The sequence below is a fragment of the Canis aureus genome, chromosome 18 (genome assembly GCF_053574225.1).
Source record: "Canis aureus isolate CA01 chromosome 18, VMU_Caureus_v.1.0, whole genome shotgun sequence".
In the NCBI taxonomy this organism is placed as follows: domain Eukaryota; kingdom Metazoa; phylum Chordata; class Mammalia; order Carnivora; family Canidae; genus Canis; species Canis aureus.
The window spans coordinates 40,751,714-40,771,551 of record NC_135628.1 but is presented as its reverse complement, the minus strand read 5'-3'; the positions used below and the strand labels follow the sequence as shown (position 1 = coordinate 40,771,551).

The 19,838-nt window shown below is 35.3% G+C and overlaps 1 protein-coding gene, 1 long non-coding RNA gene and 1 other non-coding gene across 20 annotated transcripts in view; 1 reads left to right on the top strand and 2 right to left on the bottom strand.

Annotated features, from left to right (window-relative positions):
• Nucleotides 1-7,698, bottom strand: part of LOC144288892 (uncharacterized) — a 32,490-nt gene extending 24,792 nt beyond the window's left edge. The window contains exons 1-2 of the long non-coding RNA XR_013356910.1: nt 7,423-7,698; nt 6,277-6,343 (exon numbers count right to left, since the gene is read on the bottom strand). This is a non-coding gene — a long non-coding RNA (uncharacterized LOC144288892). The remainder of the gene's footprint in view (nt 1-6,276; nt 6,344-7,422) is intronic.
• Nucleotides 1-19,838, top strand: part of PPP1R9A (protein phosphatase 1 regulatory subunit 9A) — a 312,302-nt gene that overhangs the window by 51,955 nt on the left and 240,509 nt on the right. The gene's annotated exons all lie outside the window — the stretch shown is intronic.
• LOC144289256 (U6 spliceosomal RNA) lies at nt 6,863-6,969 on the bottom strand. Its single transcript, XR_013357234.1, has one exon. It is a non-coding gene; the product is annotated as a U6 spliceosomal RNA (small nuclear RNA).

Genomic DNA, 19,838 nt, shown 5'->3' with positions numbered 1-19,838 from the left:
TGTCAGAAGATAAATGAAAATAAAATGGAGATTGTATTCATGTAAAAATGTTACTTCTGGTTGAAGTGTCCTCATATTTGCTTGCTTTCCCTGCCAATATATTTAGTAGAAAAGCAAAGTTTAGTGCATTTCCTGAATTACCTGTTGAGTTCTGTAGATTCACTTGTTGACAGGGAAAGATGCATGTTCTGGCATCCATTTACAGGGTTCCATAGCTTTTTCACTATGTACATTTTTGATAGGTAGAGGGGAGAGTTGAGTAGTGATATGATACAGCTAGTCTGGCTAAATTCATTACCTTTCCATCTCTGATTTGTTCTTTTCTCCTTCCTCTGCTATAGAAGAAGGAAATAAAAACTGACCCGTAAAGTGACAGACTTGCCCATTAAGGGTATTCAGATATGCTACCTCAAAGTGCTACCCCACTTTGGTATGAGGGTTATTTTGAGCTGAAGGAAATTCAGTCAGCAGATGCCGGAAGAATTTTCTGTCCTCCCCTTACCTGCCTAAAAGCAGGGCATGAATTTCCTTCATAAAGGTATCCATCATCCTGTCCTGTGGGAAAGAAAGAGAGTGACTCTTTCTTACTAGATTTGGGGAGTTGGCACTGAGGTGAGTCTGCATAAATAAACTTTATTAAAATAGCTCTTCCGTTAGTTTCCCCCATATATTGTGTAGTCACTCAGAATTCATTGTCCTGTGAAGAAAAGGGGATTTACCCTTTTCTTTTAAAAAATGTTATATAAGCCCCTGAGTCTAACTACTTCTGTGTTTTACTTCTTTTCTGTGACCTCCCGTGCACCTAAGATATTAATAAAAATTGTATGCCTTGTCTCCTGCTAATCTCTTTTGTTAATTTAATTTACAGGCTAATCATTTCTGAGCTGAAGAGAGTAGAAGAAAAGGTTTTTTTTTTTCTCCTCAACACCTACAAGGGAAACTCAAGTCTTATGAAGGATAGTTTCTTTTTCATATAACTGGGTTATCTTTTAGCTGTATCAAATATTATGCTTTTCAAAGTGGTATTGTGACTAATAAATATTAGCTATTATTCTGATTACCCAGTGGGTTGGGTAGGACAGCTTATTCCTATTTTATTAATAAATAAATTTTAAAAATGAATAACCAAAGTCACTTACCTCAGGCTAATTCAGAGTAGAAAAATCTATAAACTTTTAAACGAAATGGAAGACTATGAGGTTCCTTATAAATATAAAATTAGATTTAGAGGAGTCCCAGCAGTCCTTTCACATAGGAAATTGGAGCATCTAAGCAGTTAAGGTTAATTTTAGAAATGACTGGTGCCCCCTTTGCAAAAACTACTCAGAAATATTTGTACCCACTGTGGTAGCAAATAGTGCCAAATTTGGATGTAAATGGCTTCTTAGGCAGCAAATTACTATTTAAAGTTTGAGTTAAAGTATTTGGAAAATGTTTTCCCTAGCCCTTTAACACACTCTAATTTTACTTGTGATTTGAGGATATATCCTAGAACAGATTTTTATTGATACAACCAATGTATTTGGGCAGAGCCTGACAATCAGCATGTCTGAGGATGCTCATTTTGCGTTAATTTATGAATTTATTTTGATTATTACAGAAATATCTGAATGTTCATTATGTGCCTCATATGTATCTTGTAATAGATATATTGAATCTACTTTTTGAATCTTCAGTGAATTTTAGGATGCAAACTTACTTTAGATTCAAATGAATTTCCTGGGGTTCATTGCAGCCTAATGAATTCCCTACTCTTAAACTAATCAACTATCAGGAGTGTTAGAAGGCATTCTCCCAGAATTTCCCCCTCACTCCTTTTTCTTACAGTCCACCTGGGTATCCAACCTTTATATAGAGTGAGTTTAAAAAAAATACTCGTTGACATCCAGTTCATTTTCCTATTCTTCCGTGCATATTTCTGTGCAATTCGTTGTTCCTAAAATGTATAAATCACAAAAAATGTGCTACTGCTCAGATATCTGTTAAAATTTCAGTAGAGACTGTTAACTCTAGTAGCTTAGCTGTTCTTAGATTTTTAAAGAAATCTTTGATAAAATAAGATTGTTTGATATTATTATACTGAGTTATCAGATGAAACCAGTGGGTTTCATCTGATAAAAATGATTAAAAAAAAAAGCCACTCAACATTTTTACAAATATTCAAAAAGAGTTTTACCCCAATGTTTGGGGATTTATGATACATGACCCTATATTGGATTTCTTTAACCTCTTCCTCATAAGAGAACCTCGCTTTTCTGTTTAAAGAAATGTAGAAGTTACTCCTTATAAGGAGAAGATCTAGAGTTCTGTTTATAAGCATGTTGTATTAAAAACAAAACCCTGAAGTTGAAAATTCAGATAAATTCAGCTAGTGAAATTACCTTGATTAAAAAATACATTGAAATCATGCAAATGGGTTCTGAAGAATAAATATACCTTCAATGCAATGAAATCCACCTTAAGTTTAGGCTTGATCTTGGGAGTCTGAGTGACTACGGTGTCATTGACTTGAGTATAACGGGACTAAGTATATTCCCACTGGAGCCAAGCTAGCATATTAACACAGGTTCTTTGAATTTCTGTATCTGTGAGTTTCCATTTATGCAGAAGACTTGCCACAGAATAATTCATAGTACCTCTCTGAGAAAGAAATTTTCTTTTCTGGATTTACTTCATCTTCATATATGCTTTCTCAGTGAAACAATTTGCTTTTGAATATAGGAAGGGGTAGCATTTAACATTCCAAATAGAAATCACTTAAATATAGCAAAAATCTCTATTCAGGATGCTTTGAGGAGTCAAGCAGGGATCCCTGGGTGGCGCAGCGGTTTGGCGCCTGCCTTTGGCCCAGGGCGCGATCCTGGAGACCTGGGATCGAATCCCACATCGGGCTTCCAGTGCATGGAGCCTGCTTCTCCCTCTGCCTATGTCTCTGCCTCTCTCTCTTTCTCTCTCTGTGACTATCATAAATAAATAAAAATTTAAAAAAAATTAAAAAAAAAAAAGGAGTCAAGCATTCAGGTTTATAGATCACGTAGCCTTTATGTAGACAACTAATTCTCCAAATATCAAAATAAAATAAATAGGAAAGAATTTTGAATGTAGTGTTTTTGTACACATGCAATGTAAACATGACATTTTAGACTTTTGAAATGAATTTCAGGTTTACTAATTATACAACACTTCACCTGTATTGGGGAAGCATGGAATGAAAATCTGTGAATGAGAATTTCCAAATTCTAATATGCCAGATAAATCAGTTAGCAATTATAGGTATTATATTTATAATAGTTTCATTGAGTTAAAAATTCACATACCATGAAATTGTTTCTAGTATATTCACAGAATTGCTCAACCATCACCACAAGCAATTTTAGAAATGTTCATGACTCCGAAAAGGAATACTATACCCAAGTGACTCCTCTTGCCCCTATCACCCCATCCCTAGGCAACTTCTGATCTATTTCTGTGTCTCAGTTTCCTGTTATACACATTTTATAGAATCATAGGATATGCAATTTTGTGTCTGGCTTCTTTCACTTAATAAAATGTTTTCAAGGTTTATTCATGTTGTAGTTTGCATTAATACTGTATTCCTTTCTATGGCCAAATAATATTCCCTTCTGTGGATATACCATATTTATTTATCCATTCATCAGTTGATGGCCATTTGTGGTTCTTTTACCTTCTTGGCTATTATGAATAATGCTGCATATGTTTTTGTAGGGACATAGGTTTTTGTTTCTTTTGGATTTTTTCCCAGAAGTGTATTTGAAAATGTTAATTTTACATTGTTAAAAGTAAATAGATTTCTAATGAACTGACATAAGGAAAGATCTTTGAGTAGTGGAAATGGGTTTTTTAATCTTGGCTCTAGCATTGAAACTTTTTGTATCTCTAATTTCTTATATGGCAGGTGAGTGTTAGACCAAAAGATTTCTGTCCATTTAGACTATAAGAGGTGTGTGTGTGTTTTCATTTGGCAAATATTTGCAAAGTATCTATTCTGTGGCAGATTTGTACCAAGACTTGGAGATAGTGCATCTTCAGAGGAGCTCAGAGGCTAGTAGGAAGGTGAGGAGGAGGGGCAAAAAGGGTAGAATTCTTAAGTCAACAGATGGAAGCCAGTGTTGGGCATGTCGGGAGAGTGGTAATCACTGAACACTGGTGGACCAGTGAGCAGTGGTACCTCACGCATTGTGGGCCACGATGTAAGTGAAGGGGTATCTGGGAAAATGTCTTGGTGAAGATGATGCTTAAGCAACCCTCAGGAAGTCAGACAACTGGATTATTGGATAAAGGGCATTTTATAACAGAAGTTGCTTGGTAATCATTTTGTTCTTAAAATTTTAGCTAAATCAGTTGTTAAAGTTGACCAAGCAGAAAAAGACTGCAACACTTTTTTTTCCTTACTACTCATTGCAGAAGAATGTAAAACAAGCTGATTAAGCTTAAAAATAACTCAACTCTTACTTGAACTATTCTAGTCACTTTATTTTATTTTTTTATTTTTTATTTATTTATTTTTTTAAGATGGGATGTTCCCATTTTTATTTTATTTTTTTAAAGATTTATTTATTTATTCATGAAAGACATAGAGAGAGAGAGAGAGAGAGAGGCAGAGACACAGGAGGAGGGAGAAGCAGGCTCCATGCCGGGGGCCTGACGTGGGACTTGATCCTGGGAGACTCGATCCTGGGACTTGATCCTGGGACTCCAGTATTAGGCAGGCGCTAAACCACTGAGCCACCCAGGGATCCCCTATTCTAGTCACTTTATAAACTATTTGGGATCAGCCTGTGAGAATTCAATTTTTTTTCAAGAAGAAATTAAATTTTATTTGTTTAACAAACATTTAATTTTTTCATAAATACCTCAGAAGGAAATGCCTGGGAATGGTGTTGGCTGAGGGTCTCTTGATGAGAAAGCCTCAGAATGGAGTTGTTTGGGCTAGGGATGTAGATCTGTGTACCACATAAGTATGGCCAGCTTCAACTTGGGCATGGGTGGGGTGGTGGTTATGAGCTTGAGTCTCGGCTACAAGTCCCATCAAGATCTCCAGGAGATCTGCCAGGAGAAGCCTTTTTTGCCCCCCTGTAACTTCAAGGTGTGCAATGTTTTGATTTGATACTTTTTATATTGCAGTATGATTACCACTCGGGCATTAGCTAACACATTCATTATGTCCTGTAATTATCCTTTCTTTCTTGTTGTTAGTGTGTTTAAGATCTAGTGTCTTAGCAACTTTGAGGAATATGATAATAATATTGTTAAATGTAATCACAATGTGTGCATTAGAACTCCGGAACTTACCTTCTTACTGGAGGTTTATACCATTGACCAATCTCTCTATAATTCCTCCACCCCTCTGCACTGTTTCTGTGAATTTGACTTTGTTTGCTTCCACATATAAATGATACCATGCAGTATGTGCCTTTCTCTGTCAAACTTACCTGAGTTTTCCTAATGTCCTTAAAGTCCATTTGTGTTGTCACAAATGGTGGGATTTCCTTCTTTCTTATGGCTAAATAATATTCCATTGTGTCTGTGTGTGTGTGTGTGTGTCACAGTTTTATCCATTCATCCACTGAGGATGGTTAGGTTGTTTTCATATTCTGGCTGTTGTGAATAATGCTGTGGTAAACGTGAAAATGCAGATAACTCTTCCAGACCCTGTTTTTATTTACTTTGAATATAAGTGGGAAGTGGGACTGATGGATCATATGGAGTTCTATTTGTAATTGTTTGAGGAACCTCCATATTGTTTTCCATTTTGGCTGCACCAGTTTCCAACAGTGCACAAGGGTTTCTTTTTCCACATCCTCACCAACACTGGTTATCTCCTGTCTTTTTAAGGATAGCCAGTCTCACAGGTGTGAGTGATAACTTCCTTGTTGTTTTGATTTGCATTTCCCTGATGATTGGTGATACTGAGCACCTTTTCATGTGCCTGTTGGCCATTTGTATGTCCTTTTTGGAGAAATGTCTCTTCAAATACTTTGGCCATTTTAAAATTGGATTTTTGGGGGGAGGTACTTGGTTGTATGAGTTATTTAGATAATTTGGATGTTAACACTTACCAGAATATGGTTTGCAAATATTTTCTCCCATTCTGTAGGTTGTCCTTTCGTGTTGTAGATTGTTTCCTTTGCTGTGCAGAAGGTTTTTTAGTTTGATGTAGTCCCACTTACTGATTTTTGCTTTTGTTGTGAGAATACACAGTTTTCTACTCATTTTGTATAAGCAGGTGAAGTGTATGCAACTTTGGAATCTTACCTTTGTGGTAATTTATAGTAATCATGGTGATGTTCCCATAGGAGTATTTGCAAGTGATTGTGGGTCACTGGAGAAACAAACAACAACCAAAAAAAGGTGAGCTGAGAGTTGTTTTAACTTGTAGGAGCAACAATCTAGTTGAAATATAAAAATCTTTGCTAGTGCTATTAAAAAGGGAAATACGACGGAGTTTGTCTATAAATTGAAATTTTCAGGTTTTTAAAATTGATCAGGTTATAAGTATTCTTTCTACTCCTGTCAGTTTCTTTGTGTTTTATAACCATCATTTCCTTTAAAACTTGGTTTAAAGCTCTGCCTTGAAGGAAGTCTTCAATCATGAAAAACTCCCCTTATGTTATTTTCCCCTAGCATACTGATCTACAGTTTATTACCTAGTTTATAGTCTCATAATGTATTGATTTAAAATAAAAGTGCAGAGATATATCTGCCCAGACCAGTGATAGAGGCACACATAGAAGGTGTCTGTGGGACATGAAGGCAACACTTACTTTAATTTTTAATTTTTATTTATTTATTTATTTTTTAAAGATTTTACTTATTTATTAATGAGAGACAGAGAGAGAGAGAAAATATGGAATGCTTCATGAATTTGTGTGTCATCCTTGCGCAGGGGCCATGCTAATCTTCTCTGTATCGTTCCAATTTTAGTATATGTGCTGCCGAAGCGAGCACAACACTTACTTTTAATTCATAAATGCACCTATCTGTATTTTCATATGTCCTTGTTTTTGTACATATTATTTCAAGGTCTTGTTATTATAATTAGGCAGTTTGTCTCTTCCAAGTTTTAGTTCCAAATCTGTACGTGGGTAAGATTCATATTGACCTCAGCTTTCATGATTTATTACATCGATGCAAATCAAACATAGAACAAAGAGAAGGGAAACAACCTTTTATAGATGAAGCAACAACTTCTGCTGTTAAGATATTTTTTTTTTCCTACAAATGTGACAAGCTGCTCATTCTCTGGCAATGACCTCTACCTTGGCCCTACTCAGCTAGCATGATGGCTCTTTGTGCAAATATTTTCTCAACCTTCAATTTGTCACAAGTAGCTGGGCATTATCCCATGAATAATAGATCTATGATTTTTCTAGCATTAGCAGAGTGGCCTGGGATACTAACTTGTTCCAGCTGTGTTTCCTGGATTTGGTTTTTCTTCTCAGGAACTGGTCTTGCTGCGCAGGAAGAAAATGAATGGCCAGTTAAATAGATTGCAGTAGGTGTGTACTAGCTTGGCTCTGAGAAAGATTAATCTGAAGATAGATTGAGAGCACTTGAAATACTTCAGGCTTTTGATGATCTGAATGTTGTAGGTCACCATATCATGAGGTCAGGTGGCTGCAGTGTTACCAACAGAAAGACTGAATCTTAGAGAGACTTGCCAAAAAGTTGCTCCATTCTGAATATAATACACACTTTGATTCCAAGTTCCATGCTCTTTCCAATCCATTGTAGTGTATAAAGACCAATGAAGTAAATAGATTTTTAATGGTGAAAAAATAACTACTTCCTGAACAGAATAATTAAAAAAGAAGAGTAGAAATTACTACATTTCCTTAACGTTTCAGTTATTTAGAACAATGCTGAGAGTTCAGTTCCTTCACTTTTTTGTTTTAGGAGATGTTTGTTGCTTTACTTAAATGCTGTGAAAACAAGGAACCACCACAAAATAGAGTAAAAATATATCTATTGCATCATAAAAATAATGTATGTGTTTATGTATTTTTGTTATTGCTGTCTGCTAAGATATTTTCTGCCTTAGATTATCAATGCCTGTAGTTAAAAGGGCCAGACTGTTGATTTAATCTAATGATGTTGAGTCTTATATTGTGTATTGAAAGAAATATAGAAGTTTAGATTGGTAGAATGAGAGGAGATCTTTCTGAGAAGAAGTGTAACTTGAATAAAATCATGTTTTGGGGAGTGCTGGAGTTAATTGATTTAGTGTAGTTGATGAGTCCTTTATTCTAGCCCTCAGATTTGGACATAATGGAAGGGATAATAAAGACCACTATTGCCTGTTGTTGAGTAAGGGAGGGATTTAAAAAAAAATGCTTTAGGAAGATTGTTAAGAGCAAATGGAAGGCTAGGAGGACATCTGAAAGCAATTGCAATGTGTTGTGTTGAGAGCCATGAAGGAGTTTGGGACTTAAGCTTTGCCTTGACAAATACAAAGAGAGGAGTGGATATTGGGGAGTTCAGTTATCAGTGGTGGAGTATGTCAGACTAAGATAAGTACAGTCGTTGAAGTAGGAATTCGCATTTTGAGTCTGGATTTGTGATTGGAGTAGAGGGCTCATGGGGGATAAGAGAGATAGGTTGGGATCAACCAGACTATAGGAGGTCTCAAAAATTAGGAAGATGAGTTTTAATTGTGGTGCGTAAGTCAAGACAACTTATAGAGCAGGGAAAACAGAAATGGTGTTTGAGAAATTTCAATTTGAGCAATTGTTGACACATTTAGGTTTTAGGTTCTTAAAGTCTGGCAGCAATAGGATTTGCAAGAGGAAGGATGTGATACTAGATGAACTGAATGAGTTAAGGATGAATCTACTCTAGAGGTTCTCAAACTTGAATGTGCATAAGAATCACTTGAGGAGCTTGCTAAACATTTCCAGATAACACCTTTAGAGGTTCTGATTTTAGAAGGATGGGTGGAGGGGAGCAGAAATCTGCATTTTTTTATAGGTACTCTAGGTAATTGTGATGTAAATGGAACACAAAAGTTTCCAATTAGAGATACCTGGATAATCTTAGACTAAAAAAACGGAAATTAGGGGAGTAATTCTAATTCTGCGTGGCAGATGGTGAGTTTGGTTTTGGACAAATTGAGTGTGGTATTTATATGCTACAGTGAGTTTGATGGCAGGACATCCAAGTGGAAAGAGCTGTCCTGTAAAAATAGGTCCTTGCTTTGGACAGAGTGTGTTGTCTGGCTGTGAGAGTGGATGGTGTATCCAGAGGGAAGAGTTGGAGAAAATAATGACCTTTTCTTCTGATTAATTTACCTTAGATACACCAGGGCACTGATGGATCTCCTTAGTTAAGTCATTTTAGCATAGCTTCATTCTCCTTTTTCCTCTAAAAGGACACTGACATTTCTTGTTTCATTTTCTTAATTCCTGGGGAATATACAGAAATGTCTTTGGCAGAGTCATGCTGGTCTTGACATAGCTAACAGCGTTTTTAACCACTGTAGACAGCTGTTTTAGCTATTCAGTTGAGACACATTAAAGTAATTCATAAATAAATAAAGCACTGTTAATAATTATAGTACTAATCTGTGACAATATGCCAGTGACTTATTTGGCTCTATGCCCTCTACCTCCTTACCTATTTTGGTGTCGGCATTGGTATTGTTTTGTTAATAAGTATCTGGGATATCCTCGTTTATGAATAGTTCTTTTTTTTTTTATGAATAGTTCTTGATCCATATTTTTTAAGACCCTCAGAAAATTTTTCAGATAATTTTAGTTCATTTCAAAAATTAATTCTAACTTCTTTTAATTTGGAAAACAAATACTGTGTTGCACTGTTTAAAAGTGTCTGGGGTATATAAATTGCTCTGGTCTCTAAATCAATTAGGTAGTGACATAGTACTTCCATCCCTAAGTTGATATGAACCTATGGGATAAAGGAAATTTAGTTTAGTCCATTCATAGAAGAAAAAAGTAGCCTGGTAGCTTGAAGCCCTTCTTTTGGCTTTGCTATAGATTTTATAAAATGTTAAGCAAGCTAATTCACCTCTGGACAAGCTGGGGGTCTTTGAAATGGCAATATCTGAGCAGAAGAGGCCTAATACGAAGTGACTTACTCTTAAACATACTCAGAAATATGCCATGGGCCAAATTGAATCCCATGAAACCTAACCTATATGCAGATAGTTTCCAGCATGTGAGCCAATTGTGTTTCAAAAGTTTATGTGTAAGGCAGCTGTTTGGAACTCAGAACAAAATTTTTTTCCCTCTTACTGAAACAGTATAAAAAGTATTGGCTGTGTTCCCAGGCCAGCTCACAAATCTTTTTAACCCCAGATGTACCTTAAGTTTTAACTCTACAGTTCAGTTTTATTTTAAGGTAATAGAAGTGGGTTTTTTGTTGTTGTTGTTGCTGTTGTTTGTTTGTTTGTTTTTGCTTCTGTGGGAAAATATACCCCAAATCAATTTGAAAGAAATAGGTTATCTTTGCTTAGCTGGGTTAAGAGTCTTCTCAGAAGATGTCACTCGTTAAGTTGGGAACCAGTAATTTATTAAGTGTACACTTGTAGATAGCTATCCTCTCCATTATAAAGATGCATTTGTAGATTATTCATTCCCTTGTTGATTACTGTTTCAGAAAGATGTTTTCAATTTCTCACTTTTCTCTTTATCTACTTTATTTCCTTTCTCAAGTCTTCTCTCCCCAAATGTGGTTAAGTGCATGTTCGTAAGTCAGGGGTTTCCTGTAACAAGATTTGGCGATGAAGTATCTAGTCTTTCTGTATTTTGTAACCAGAATTAATTAATAGGTTCAGTCACTTTCTGTCTTAAGTATGATGGAAATCTTGTTTGGGAAATTGTCTGTTATCTGGCAAGGATGGTGATGGTTGGTGTTGTCCGGGGCAAAAAAGCTGAAATACCTACTAAATTATTAATGACTTAAAATTATGTGGAATATTATTATAGTATTGCTAATTATATTGGGTTTTAATGATTGGAACTTTGGTGAGCCATGCATAATAAATTATTTCTATTATGATTAACATGTTTTATTCTTAATCCATATTTTGTTTTGACTGGTCATAATTGGTGAATATATATATTCATTCAATGAAAGGTGTTCTATGAAACAGTGATTAAAGCTCTTTTACATTCAGCCTTAAGGAATGATTTATTTTGATAGGATTGCTGTTGTTTTGACTGCAATTGGGGATCTGGAACCTCTTATTTAATTATTCTTTACACATATATTTATTGAGTGTGTCAAGTTCTTGTCTAAGTACTGAGGATATTGCACTGACCAAACAGATACGGTTCCTTCCCATACGTATCTTATGTTCTTGCTGGGAGTACAGTGAGAAAACAATAACTAGTAAGTAAATATATAGTGTGTCTGGACATATTGTGAAGGTGAATCCCACTTGAGTAATAGATTGATTGTGGTGTAGGAGAATCAAGGGTATCTTCAGCAGAGATTTTGGCTTAAGCAACCCGAAGTATGTATTGCCTTTCCTTACTTTGAGGAATACAGCAGGAGATGGGGGCTTGGAAATACTGGTGTGAATCAAGAATATGGTATATATATTATTTGAGGTAAGCATTGAATTGCTTAACCTGTTAAGCATTGAAATTGAGAAATTCAGTAGATAGTTCAGGGGAGAAGTGGGCTGAAGATAGAAATTTGGCAGTTATCACTAAAGAGTGGATGTAAAAAAAGAGGTCCAGAGTTTTGGAGTTGGAAAGACTCCAAATTGAGGGATTGAGCAGATAAGAAATCAGCACAGAAGACAAAGAGGAGCAGCCAGTGAACTTCAAGTAGGACCAAGATGGTTGTTACCAAGTTAAAAAATGTTTCAAGGATAAGGGAATGATGAATTCTGTTAAATGTTGAGTATAGTTCAACTAATATGAGAACTGACCATTTGAGCATCACTGAGGACATTGGTGGACTTCTGACAAGTCCTTTTCATGTAAGGTAGAGACAGAAGCCTGAGTGAGGTGGATTTAGGACAGAATTTAAAGGAGAGAAATGAAAGCCAGGTACACAGACAGCCAAGGGTGAATTCCAAAGGGCACAGTGGCAGCATTTCAGGAACTGAGGAAGGATGGAGGATGGGACAAAATCAGAGAATAGAGAGTGCATTATGGGGATGAGAGACCAGGTGGTGAAGAACAACTTGGGTTCCTTGGGGTTCTTGTAAGGGTGAGTGATGTGGCGTGGAATAAAGGACAAGATGTATTTACCCTGACAGTCTTCCAAGTAGATTGTAATGCAAAGCCAATGAATGTGGAGGGGTAGGAAAGAGTGGGTGTCTGGCCAAGGTCACCTAGACTTCTGAGTTGCAGCCTTAATCTTGGCCAATAAAATGGTTTCTTACAGAACATTTTGCTAGGAAAGTAAAGTTGCTCTAGTTTACCTGAGATTGAATTGTACCAGAAAGCCAAACGATGGCTATAGAGCCAGTATGTTTTATATTTTTTATTCCCCCCCCACCCCCAGCCAGTATGTTTTAAATCAAATTATATTATAAAATAGACAAGAGTTTTGTATGGCACGTAACTGGCTGTTGAAAGAATAAATGCTTGAAAGAATGAATAAATGTTACTGGTTCTATTTTCAGTAAATTTCTTATGGCTTGATAGATAATTTTAGGTATTTACAAATAGTATTTTTCCATACATTTACTCCTTTTCTCAGAAGTTGCTTAAAAATTCTACATTGGCACCTCATTATTTTTTTCTGTCACGGTCTTTTTTATGGGGCTGCACTCATTTTCATTCAGTGAATTTTTGCTGAGTCCTTTTCTCTGAAATAAACATATTTAGAGTGAAATCATGACCCGGAATAAGTATTCTGAGTACTGTTTCAACTTTCCCATTGAATTCAAGAATTTCTAGAAATTCTAGACTAATTAATTTTTCAGTATTCATTTAGTTTAGATGTTCAGAGTAGGGCTTCCTCTAAAGCATCAAAAGTTTTAATAACAGAATTTGAACTTACATTGTTTATGGAGTGTTCTGGCAAATTCTGCACATTCTGAAAAAATGATTCTTTCACTATTAGAACTGGCTTGTTTGAACAAACTCCTACTATTTCCTAAGTCAAATCTGTCATACATTTGTATTCCACATCAAATTTTTAAAAATTTTGGCCATAAATTTCCTTAATTCCCATTTAATAATGGCCAGGCATAGTCTGTCCTTCTCCATTTGCAAGTCTTTGTAGGGTGCCATGGCCACAAATCAGTGCCACCTCATATGAATTCTGTTGGAGGCCTCTCTATGGGATGTGTGTTTTGAGTGTATCACCCTTGTATTTTTACAGAAGATTATAAGCACTGATGTTAAATGCTATTCAGCAAATGGATGCAAAGGGTTGACAGTAATTTTAGGTTACTTAAAGATAACGTAGTCTTAAATTTTTTTTTTTTTAAGAAAGCTGTTTTCTGTTGACTTGTAATTACTTGTAATCTGTTATTATTAAGGTCACCTCGTGGAAGATTTCCAAATACTCATTGGACCATGAATAGTTATTACCTCTTAGATGTCCACAGAGGAGATAAGATATGAGATTCTTTGGTGTCCAGGATGGAGGAGTTAGGGTCATTACTCAGTTTTTTTTGGAAATGCTAACTGTGCAGCTAGATCTTCCATATCCTGATAGCCAGTTAATTTAATATAGTGGAAGTCACATTCTAGCTTGATGTTATGTAGGCATAACTCTCAATGGTCTAATAACAGGAAGACAATGGTAGGTGTGTATAATTCATACTGGTTGAAATGTAAAAATTATTACCTTTTGGCTTTGGAATACCTTTTAGTACATACCTGTGAATGCTGAAGTATTAGATCTGAAAATTAATACTTATGAAGAACCACTGGTGTAATTGTTTAGATGAATGTTTTTCAAAAAATTTGACCACAAAATCCTAACTCGTATTAAGAATTCATTCTGCAGAGGTACCTGGGTGGTTCAGTGGTTAAGTATCTGCCTTTGGCTTAGGTTGTGACCCTGGGCTCCTGGGATGGGGTCTCGCATCTGGCTCCCTGCAGGGAACCTGCTTCTCCCTCTGCCTGTGTCTCTGCCTCTCTCTCTCTCTCTATGTCTCTCGTAAATAAATAAATTAAATCTTAAAAAAAAAAAAAGAATTCATTCTGTATTCTAACCTGGTATACCATCTCACACATTTCTGTGAGTGTATATGTATGTTATATGTAAGTATGCAGGTGTTTATGTGCATATTTGTGTTAACAATTATTTATAATATATAATAAATGATATATATAAATTTCATGAAATACTTGATCTTTGCATCATATAGTACATTAGAATATTTTCATTTCAATCAGTTTTTGAAAAAATGTACATGAAGTAAATTGATTTCATAACCCATTACTGAGTCACTGACTGGCTACTAGAATAATCCTGGCCTCGCTGATCTCCAGGGTGCCCCGCAACTAAACAAACTAAGAATGTTTGTTTCTGGTTCCTATGAGAAAGGTGGTAAAAGTATTGAATGTTCCCTTGAAGTTTACTGATCCTAAAGAAAGTAATCTTCATCATCAGATAATTTAAGAAATGTTTATGACTTAGGGCCCCTGGATGTCTAAGTCATTTAAATGGACTACTCTTGGTTTCTGCTCAGGTCATTATCTTAAGGTGGTGAGATTGACCCTGGCATTGGGCTCCATGCTCGGCAGGGAGCCTGCTTGAGATTCTCTTTCTTCCTTTCCTGCTGTCTCTGCTTGCCCTCTCCCTGTCTCTCTTTCTAAAATGAATAAATAAATCTAAAAAAAAAATGTTTATGTCAGAGTCATTTATTCTTACAGCTAATCTCTACTGAGTGGCAACTGTGTGTCAGGCTATTATTTGAAAATACCAAACAGAAAAGAAAATTATCTGTCATACAAAGCAAGAAAATGCCCAAAAGAAAATTATCTTTAAGAAAAATTTTTTTAAAAAATTGTGCATTAGATCTCCTGCCTAAGAGGGCATATGGAGAGGAGGGTACCCTACCTGACAAACAGGATCGGATACCTGGGGCCAAACCTATGCTTCCAGCTACCATCTTCCTTCTCCCATGACACATAAATAAGGTGATTAGAACTATGAGGAAGCAACTGTCTTCCTTTGCCATGGAGCTGTGAGAGAGAATCATGGAAGATGGTTGCTTGCTCATAATATCCTCATCTTAGGTAGTTTCCCATGGTTAACATGTTCATAACATATATGTACATATGTGTATATATTCTAATGTAAAAATTTTTCTGCTTTTAATATTTTCACACTAGTAACCATGTTTTCAGAGCAGTCATGAAGAAAGATTGGGATTGTTGCAAATTCTAGCTATTTAAAGGAGAGCTTCTTATGATGAGAATGTTTCCCCACATTCCTTTCCTTCTGTATATGAAATGGAATCATAAAATTTTCATATTTTCCAGTTTAATTCTACTAGCTTTAAATGTATATAAAAAAGTTTTGAGAAAAATGACATTAAAGATGATTTGGCAGATGGGAGGAGGGGAAGGGATAGCCCTTTTCAGGTTTTCAATGGAAGAGGGACTATAGAATTTTTTAAAGGTATGGAAACTGACTTGAGGTCAGTAGTTAGAAAATACAATGTGGCAAATTTTGATGGATAGAGAGGAAACTTATAGCCTTTTTTTTTGTTGAATAATATGGGATATGTTAGATAGGTTCTTTCAAGTTTGTGCCCTAGCTTTACCACTACTGTTACTTTCTTTTTAATTAAGCCTATAGTTCCATTGCTCAAGTTCTAGAGGACCTGGTCTGTTTTCTCTCCCTTCTAATATTTCATGCACACTCACCTGATTTCATGGTCTATTACAATAAAATCTGTCATTAATTTAATCCACAGATGGATTAAAATACTGATATTTAGAGGGGAGATTCATAAGTCTGTCTTTTATATAGAATGTATACTTCTTAAAAGCTGATACTTCTACAACCTAAGTGCCCATTAATAGATTAATTGGTAAAGAAGATACGGTGTATATACACACACACACACACCTAATGGACTATTGAAAGGAATAAAAAAAGCCATAAAGAAGGACATCTTGCCATTCATGACAATACTGGTGGACCTAGAGGGCACCATGCTAAGTGAAATAAGACAGAGAAAGACAAATACTTTATGATTCATTTATATGTGGAATCTAAAAAACAAAACAAATGAATACACATATGCAAACAAAAGAACAGAACAAACTTACAAATACAAACTGGTGGTTGCTAGAAGGGAGGGGGTAGGAGGATGGCTGAAATAGGTGAAGGAGGTTAAGAGGTACAGGCTTCCAGCTGTAAAATAAATAAATCATGGGGATGAAAAGTACAGCATAGGGCATATAGTCAGTAATACTGTAATAACATTGTATAGTGACAAGTGACAAGTGGCAACTATACTTATGGTGAGCATTGCATAATGTATAGACTTGTTGAGTCACTGTGTTGTACTTCCGAAACTAATATGACATTGTGGGTCAACTATACTTCGATTTGAAAAAAATTGATGCTTCCTGTTGTAGAAAATTCTGATTTGTCTTTCTAGAAATTGCACTGGCTTATATAAAATCTTTAATGCTCTAAAAGTGTCAGGCACTTTCCAACCAAGTGTAAGATGATTAAGTAGGGCTTGAGTTTTGAGCATTGGCTTTTGGCTTAGAAGCCGTTTACTTGACTGGCTATCACTTGGTTCACCTTCCTTTTAACCTTGAATTATAATAATCTCCATGAACAGTCTGGTTCCTTGGTGACCTCAAACTGAGAGGCTAGTGAGATTTAGTGGTATAAGGAAAATATCTGTAATCAGATAGAAATTGATAAAATATCAACCAGAAAACAATACCATGTAGTTGACAAAGTAAGGAATATTTATCTTTTGAAAAAAATTTTTTTAAGCCTTGGCTGTGCCTCTGCAGTTTATGTTAAATAGCTCATTTTATTCAACAGAACAAGAGGATTTAAAACTGTTTAAAAGAAGGAGAATTGTAAATTCAGTGAAACTACTAAAATAGTTGAGGAATTTGAAATCAAATCTTATTAAGAAAATCATAGCTATAGAAAAAATAATACTCTTTTTACATTAAGTATGACAGCAGGAGAAGAGATATTTTCTCCAGTAAAAATCAAGACATGTTCATATCCTTTGAGCTAATATAGTTCTCCTTCTTATAGTGTATGTCAAAAATCCAAAAAGAGAATATTCTTTGTAGCATTATTTATACTAGCCTTATTTATATGTGTGAACACATATGTTTTACCCTTATGTATGTATCCTTATCTTAAAGTGTAACATTTTAAGTATGTGTCCTAAATGCTATATTCTATAATCATTAAAAGAGATATGTATGAAATTACCATAGCAACATGGGTCATATAAGAATGTTTACACAATAGAATTTATACCACTTGTGTATGAACCATTTTTAAATTCTCAAACAACGCCTTACCTTTTGAAAACATTTTTAGAATAACTTTTCCCTTTTGATCTATTTGCTACCTTTTTACCAATTGCTCCTTATTAGATAACTGTGTATTGTTACTCATCGTGCTAGCTTTATTCTTATAAAATATTAATTGGCCCTTGAAGTACAGCTCTCTTACATTCTAAACTATTTAATATTTTAGCTTAAAGGTGAGAAAACACATCCTTTCGTGTATAAGTTTTAGCTCGTTGGATTTAAAAAATAGCTAACACAGTAAATACTTCTTTTGGGTCAGAGGTTCATTACCCTGGACACTTATGGGCAAGAAGCCTAGGAATTTGTCATCTGTGTTTCCAGATGGGAAAGTCTTACCTTCTGATATTTGGTCTTCATTACAACTGAAACATCAGAAAATTTTGTTAGAAGCAGATGTTGGGAATGTGTAGATATAACCCAAATGTGTATATTGAAACTCTGGAGGAAATAGCTCACTTAAAACAAACAAACAAACAAACACAAATCAAGAATATTTGAAGTCCCTTTATAATTTGATTATAGAACTTTCATATCTTCTCATATTCCAGTATTTATTTTAGATGTTTGTAATTTAACTTTTTAAGAAGAAGCTTACCTAGTGTCTAAAAAATTGCTGGATAAGAGGCCACTTCAGCAGTTTTGTAAGTTTTTTTTTTTAATGTTTCCAAATGGTGTGTATTTAAGTAATTAGTGAGTTGGAGAGATGAACAACTTCCAGCAGATCTGATTAGATTAGAAAACCACGCTAAATAATACCTATTGAATATAAAAACAGGATTTGAGTATCTGAATTATGTGGATAATTATTTGTTACATTTTCTTAACTTTTGTTGAAAACAGTGGAAAAGTGAAATGAGAAACTTCTATCTTATAAAAAAATGAGGGGGAGAGGAGAAAGGTGAACAGATAGAACACAGGATTTTTAGGGCAGTGAAAATACTCTGTGATACAATGGATCTGTGAGATTATATGTTTGCCCAGATCCACAGAGCATACACCAAGAATAAATAAGGTGAACTATGGACTCCAGGCGATTATGATGTGCCACTGTAGGTTCATTCTTGGTAACAAATTATGACTGTGATGAATGATGTTGATAATGGGGGAAGGCATGCATTTATGGGGGCAAGGGATCTATGGTAATCTAAACACCATCCTCTCAATTTTGTTGTAAACCTAAAACTGCTTTTTGAAAAAAGACTTTAAAAAATGAAAATAAGAAATTGTGAATCAAAATATATGTTGAGAGGAAACCATTCTTTAGGTGTAAAGTAGAATAGATGTAACTCAAAACCATGTACTTTTCCTTATCCTAACACCTTGGATTGATTGACATTCTGTCTCTCCACCTCCACCTCCTTGGGTGGTGGTGGTGGTGGTGGTGGTGGTGGTGGTGGTGGTGGTGGTGTATTAACCTGCATTTCTCATGTTGCATAACTCCTGATTTAGCCAGATATTTTCAGTGCTTAGCTGTTCAGTACTTTTAAATTTGCATTACATCTTTCAGGTTATTTACTTCTTTATAAAACTAATGATTATACATGGTGATCCCTTTGACTTTACAAGGGAAGAGAATTAAGATAAATATAATTAACCCCCAAACAATGGTTTATCTCAGTTTTAGGAATCTTTTAGTCCAGGGTTTTCAAATTTTAGCTTACTTTGGAATCATTAGAATACTTGTTAGAAAAGATTGCTGGCCCTTATTCCCAGATTTTCTCATTTAGTAGGTGTAAATGTGGTCTAGAATGCACATTTCTGGCAATTTTTCAGGTGATGCTGCCTGCTGCTGATCCGGGTACCACTCTGAAAAAGACCACTGGATTAGCATATGGACTATACAACTCATTACTAAAGTTTCAAAAAAAAGGTCAAATCATCACTTTCATAGGATGTACAACCATGAATTTTATACATCTTGAACACTTACTAAAACATTATTTAAATAATAATTAAGAGGGAACCAGGCAGATGTCATAACCAATTTAAAGGTGAAATCGAAGAAATTAAGATTTCTTTGATGTAAGGGAATATTGAAATGAATTTACAGATGGACAGGAAATTGGCCTTTTCTGTTTGGAAAAGTCAGCCACTGGACAGAATGTCTGTAGACAAAAATAATTTACATTGCTCTAAGTTACCTATGACAATCAGTTGTCTACAACTTACTTGGAGTTGTAAAATAGCTCAAGGCAGGGTGTGCAAGGCAGGGTGTGCACCACAAAGTCCATTTTTTCCATTGGAACACACAGTATTCTTTTTTTCATTCCCAATTTCCTTAGGATGGTTTACTGTAAATATGCTTTTAAGGTAGTGCTCACCCTTTTAACAAACCATCCAGGTGATTCTGATGGA